General features: G+C 37.3%; 1 protein-coding gene across 1 annotated transcript in view; it reads right to left on the minus strand.

Annotated features, from left to right (window-relative positions):
- Positions 1 to 6,574, minus strand: part of LOC107575056 (E3 ubiquitin/ISG15 ligase TRIM25-like) — a gene marked incomplete at its 3' end in the record, with an annotated part of 38,172 nt that overhangs the window by 18,146 nt on the left and 13,452 nt on the right. The window lies entirely within an intron of this gene.

Below are 6,574 nucleotides of genomic sequence, written 5' to 3' on the forward strand. Positions count from 1 at the left end.
CAGATTGGAGATTAAAATAATAGCAGATTTGTCTCATTTTAAATGAATAGTAAAAACTGAGATAAAAAATTAACCAAACCAGAATTACAATTTTACTATGATAAAATAAATATTCAAACCACGTGTGTTACAACTACCCCCCCCCACCGCCGTTACTTTGTACATCGCACTCCCCTATATTATGTCACACTTCTCTAGTAAGTTTCGTCTGTGTGTGTGAAGACAGTGGCGCAAATGCGTGAATGAATGTTCCGAAGTGAAATAAACTTCAACGGAATAAAGTTGAATGGAATTGAATTGAATTAAAGTTGAATAAACCTCAACTTTACTGTTCAGTGCACTGATGTCAGACTCATTTTGGATATTAAAGTTTATTGTTAAATTGTTAAATGCCCTGCCTCCATTACATATCTCTGTCACCATTATGACGTGTTTGATCACCACATTTGAGTGATCATTGCAAAAAATGTGTTTATGTATATATATATTCTGTTTATGTATATACTGTATTCTATATATAGTACCAGTCAAATCTTTGGACACACGAATGGGAAAGTGTCCAAACTTTTGACTGGTACTGTACTAAGAAAGAATATTGGCCGATATATCGGTATCGGCCTTTTTGTTATTCCCTAATATCGGTATCGGCCCCAAAAAACCCATATCAGTCGGGCTCTACCCTATAGGTACTCAAAATTAACATGAGATTGTGGAACTGTGTGTTATGCCCCCTTTAACATTTTATTTGTAGATGTAGATAGTCGAAAGCAAAAGAGCAGAAGGAATGAAAACTGTAACAGATGTTCTATCCTGTCCTATCTATGTGTGCCTGTGCTACCATGCTGTCCAGATTAACAATAGTGGCCTAAGGCTATGTGTGCCTGGGCTAGTTAGAATGCACACTATGTGTAGTTAACAAGTAGATACATTGCAAGCTGATGTGATAAGAATCTTATCTGATGAGATAAGAAATTCCAGCAACCACCTGAAGCAAAATATTATAATTCAAAGTCATTTGATAACTGTCATACTGTACTCTTATTTGTAATTAAAGCCATTAAGATGATGAAAGATATTTATTATAAAAAAAACAACAACACCTTGCTACATGTACTGTGTTAAGCTAACTGAGACTTGTTATAGCACTTGTATATCATTGCTCTCGTTGATTTTGATTGCTTCAATTGTCGTCATGTAAGTCGCTTTGGATAAAAGCGTCTGCTAAATGACTAAATGTAAAATGAAAGAGCGTGCCTCTGATGCTGCGTGCAGTTGAAATCAACCACAAACTCATCACTGCTAATGAAAACATCGACCTTATAAATAAAAGAACGTGACATTGAACGCAGCTAATTATGGTGAACTCCGGTTGAAGTGTAAACGTGAATGTTTATTTCATTTAAACCTGTTTCTAATGTCTGTAACCTCTCAGCGTGTCCTCACGGCAAACACATACAATAGACTGCTTGTTGCTGCAGCTGTATAAACACAGATGTGTACATTTTGCTGGTTGTATGCTCAGTATTTTGCTCCTACATATGAATGCAAGACTGCTAAACATGACACTTTGTTTAAAACTTGTCTATTGTTGCTCATTTAGCAATTAATAAGGTAGACTAGGTGTTGTCACGGTACCAACATTTCAGTATTCGGTACCAATACAAGTGAAAATCCACGCTTCTCGGTGCCAATTTCGGTACCAAAGCAAAACACAAAAACATGCTAATTTAAAAATGTGACTATACTTTCATTTAATCCAAACTGTGTACATATTTTATTTTAAAGGGCTTTTGAAAACCTAGAGTTATTCAGCCAAGAATAACAACTAAGTTAGCTAAAAAATAAAAAAGCCCAGAACTGCTTATTATCCCCAACACGCATATTTTAGATTCACAATTCATTTAAAAGCCTCTGGTGTGTAAAAATAGTAAATGTCATCATGTCCTCCTGTTTTTTTTTACCCTAATAAAAGTTATGGGAGCATTAAATAGTTAATAAAGAAACTTCATTCCAATGCCCATTATATTAGCGTTAGCCGCGCTTATGCTAACGATTAGCTACTCTAATAACAGCGATGTTCATTTCAATCCGACATTCAAATTAAAATATTGAATAATATTCATAACAGAAGCGGTGTTTCCCACAGACTTGCACTCTATTTGTCGCGGCATATATATGCAAATTCATTCTCTGCCAGCAGGAGGCGCTTGTAGAGCGGCAGAGATAGAGGTTTCCCCGGTAACGGCTGTAATCAAATAAGCGCATTACAGGCAAGATGAAATGAAAATGACATCCACAATTTTCTGAAGACAGTCGGTTTCCTTCAGAAATACAGTGATATAAAAACACCCGCACCGGGTTTCGACTTTGACACGTGCAGTGCTCATGTTTATTCAACGAAGTCAAAGCCTTTTTTTTGGAAAATCTATTTGTGGCGGTCAGTTTTGATATTGTGACGGGCAGCCACAAATAAATCAGTGTATGTGAAACACTGATCTAAATATTAAAAATTTATTTGAAAATTAATAACTCTTTCATTTGATCTGAGTGTCTTTAAAATGTTTTGTTAGTTTGGTGTGTTTCCTCCTTTTGATGTCGCCACGTCTCAGTGCTTTTATGAAGAGAGCGCATCTGCGCACCTTTCGGATAGCGCATCAAGAACCGGGTTGTCTGGGTACTCGGTACCAGCGGTACTTAAAAAAACCTGGTACCGTTACAGTTACATTTTTTTAGTACCGACTTGGTACCGAAGTACCGGGTCTTTTGCAACACTAAGGCAGACTATGCAATATGCAGTGATATGTAGCTAAAGAGCGTTCACTTATCTTAGATCCTGATTTCAGATGCTTTCTGAAGCACACTGCAACTGCTACAGCAAACACTAGCCAAGTATTTGAATGTTGAGCAGCAAGCTCATTGGCTACCGATACAGGAGAGAACCAATCAGCTGCGCCATGTGATGATGCCATTATGTCAGATGGAGTTGGAACCTTAAATCGGAGTTTGCTATCTAGAGTTTCATGACAGAAATTTGTATTTAATTTACATTTAGGGCCAGTTTTACTAAACAGGGCAAATTAGCGTGAGAGCGCAATTACAAATTTCTGTGGGTGATTTACTAACGATGCGCAAATTAAAGAACACAAGACGTAACATCTCATTTACATATCGACCAACGCAATATACCAAGCGCAGCGCAAATTTGCGTAGTCTCAAATAAAGAAATAAAGAAGCCACAGTATGTTGAAAAGAACCGGAGGACAAAAAATTAAGGTTTGCTAGAAGTTTTGATAGATCTGGTATTGCGTGACTCCTAGTTGAGGGTTCCAAGTCGTCTTTTATTTCCTGAAGCAAATTAAAAATAAAATGTCTTGGCAAATGATATGTTCGGATAATGTGTTCTTCAAATAAATTAATATGTGTGGAAAAAAATCCTCTCCCTTCTACCACATGCTCTCTGTTCTCTGCGGTGCCACCTCCTAGCAACAACAATTGCAGCCATTTCAAGCGCAAAATAGTTTAAGACATGATTTTTTGTTGCCGTTAAATGATAGTAATGAAGTTAAATGAAGTAATTTGACGAGCGCAAACGTTGGTATATCGCATTGATTTGAATACTCTCCTCCCATAAATTTCGCGTCTGAAAGGGAAACTTCTACAAATGCATATTCAATAAGGTCAGGCGCAAAAATAACTGTGTCCACGCCTTTTCAGCGCTAATTCTTCACTGCGCGTTTAGTAAAACCTAACAGTACAATTTTAATGCCAAAAGACGGTTTGTGCTGGCGCAAGATGTTTAGTAAAATTGGCCTATAGACTCTTATTGTAGTGTTACCATTTCATATAAATCTAAACGTATTTATACTCTGACCCTTCATTTGCTTCTATTTTACAACACTTGATGATTATTTAATCAAAATAACAAAATATGGCAATCACACACCGGACAAAAAGTGCGGCACCGTGTCACGTTGCATCTACAAATCTGGTACTGCATACCAGATCACATTCAAGTGGCGGTCCAAAAGAGTTTATTTAATCACCAAACAGGCAGAAATTCATTTCAAGAATCAATTACCACTATATCTATCCCAAATGTTGTTAATATGTAAACTGTAATGGGGCTGATGAGACGTGAGACGTGTGGATCCATCTGCAAGCTTTTATTAAAGAGACGTGGTATAACAGGCAGGGTCAAACACTGGCAAACAGGTATATGGCGGCAAAAACACAAGAATAGTCCTAGGGCTAGCGTAGGTCACCGATCGGCAGACAGAATCACAGGGGCGAGACGAGAGGGAAAAATCCAGGAAAACAGGCAAAGATCAGAAACCGCAAAAACAGGCAAGGCAAAACAAGGAAAATACGGAGACTCGGAAAGGGGTACAGGCTAAACAATACTCAGCAGAGAATGGTGGTTTGAGTGGGTGTTATATAGTGAGTGAGGTGATAAGAAACAGCTGTGTGCAATGAGTGCAATCAGTGCAGTGTGCAAATCGTGCAAAGAATGATGGGATATGTAGTCCGGGGTGCTATGCAACAGTTTGTGTTGTGCGAGAGTCAATGTAAAGGAAAGGGTGACCTCTGGTGGTGAATAAACGGAAGTCCATGGACCGAATTCGTGACATAAACAGTGCTCTGTGGTGCAGCAGGATTTCTGTTGGCTGCATGAACACATCACTCTCTTTAAATATGCAACTTCACTGCACTACAAATGCAATAATGTGACCAGCTGGACAACTATGCAAACAGATGGCAACAAATGTGACTTTGGCTTTTGGTCATATTATTTTAATCGCTGGAGATTATTTAAATCAACATCTGAAGAGTCGTCCTCTGTGCAGTGCACAGCCTCACGTATCAAAACAAACAGGACGAGACGTCAGTGATTTGCCTCCAGAGGATGCTTCCGTACTGTATAATGACAGCTGACCTTCTTAGCCACTCCAGCAATGGATGCAACCCGGAAAAAACTATTGGTAAAAATTTTTTCCAATAACTAATAGTTACAGCAATTGACTATCAGAGCCGATTAATTGGCAAAACCGATCAATCAATCGACCTCTAGTATGGGGTGTTGTTACGTATCTTCTAAAAGAGTATATAATCTCCATATCCAAAATCAAGCAAGGAAGAAGCATAAACAACTGACAGAAGCATTGTTTATGCACATGTAAGCTGAATCATCAAACATTAAAGCAACATATAAATCAAAACTGGCTTAAGCGTTGAATATAAATATATATATATGGGGGCCGTGAAGGCTTTGTGAATATCATAAAAAATGCTGGCACTGGCTAGCAACTTAATTGAATTGGATAAACTCTGCTGCTGTTCATGACCATTCATTTCAGTTGGGATCAGTCGCTGATTGCAGTCAGCAGAAAAAGTCGTTTAGTGTGCGTTTTCTAACGATTGTAATCTTAGAATTCAAGATATTGTATATGTGGCTAAGCAGCGGAGATGCGCTCAGGTTGCTGTCAAACATCCTTCATCGTTAATTTTGTCAAATATTTTTTCTTGATTGCACATCTTGTTGTGATGTTTCTTTTATTTCATACGTTCGTTTTCACAATTGATCACGGCTGTAACTTTCAAGGACCTGAGCAATTGGGTTCTCATTCCCATCCTTCCAAAAAACATTTTTCAATAAAATTACATGGTAACCTTTTATTTTTCATCTATAAATGTGTCATGACTAGGGCTGGGCGATATAGCTAAAATAATGTATCAACGATATAATGTTTCATATCGTTCGGTATTGATAATTATTGACAATTTTATAACCTTTTTTAAAACAAAGAACAATATAATTTTTTTTTTTACATTTAACCAATGTATTTTTAAATGAACTCAATTTATTGAGACAAACAACAAATATTTTTTTGTTTTAACAGTCAAACACAAAATAAAAATTAAACAAATATCTAATTTCTAATGTTTTATATGCAGATTAAATAGGTTAAACTTTTGGCTTGTTTCCCGAGACCACAGGAGGGCGCACGATGAGCAAAATAATGCAGCACATTAAACTGTCCACGCATGGAAATAACGGTCTATAAAAAAACGTGCATTACGTCTAAATTAACTCATATAAATCAAATATAATTTCGTAATTGCATAAACAAATTATGAACAAAACAGCATCACGTGTTTATGCATTGCTTAATCCAAAGAGCCGAATCGGCCATCACGCAGATTGCATTTAAAAACATATAAGACGCAGTGAAAAGGAATAAACCTCCACAAATTCGCGACGTGTTTTCTAAAAGTTTAAACTGTTTTAACTTTGCATGGCTTTCTGTACATCTCTTGTGTGACGCGAGTGCAGCAGTCATAATTGTCCATCTAAAAAATGCGCTGAATATGCGTTCTGTGTGAATTATTTGGTTTCAGTTTTAACCTAATCAAGATCTTCTCCGCATTGAGCTACTATATTTCTCTAATATTTTGAATGAATAATGCAGCAGCGGCGCGTCTCGTGGGCTAGACTAACAAAACATTTAAACTACAACGTCACTTACATCATCATCACCGCATCTCGTGCTCCACTGATGACGCTCCCTGACGCACA

This window comes from Sinocyclocheilus grahami, unplaced genomic scaffold (genome assembly GCF_001515645.1).
Source record: "Sinocyclocheilus grahami isolate Dianchi unplaced genomic scaffold, SAMN03320097.WGS_v1.1 scaffold2450.1, whole genome shotgun sequence".
NCBI classification, from domain to species: domain Eukaryota; kingdom Metazoa; phylum Chordata; class Actinopteri; order Cypriniformes; family Cyprinidae; genus Sinocyclocheilus; species Sinocyclocheilus grahami.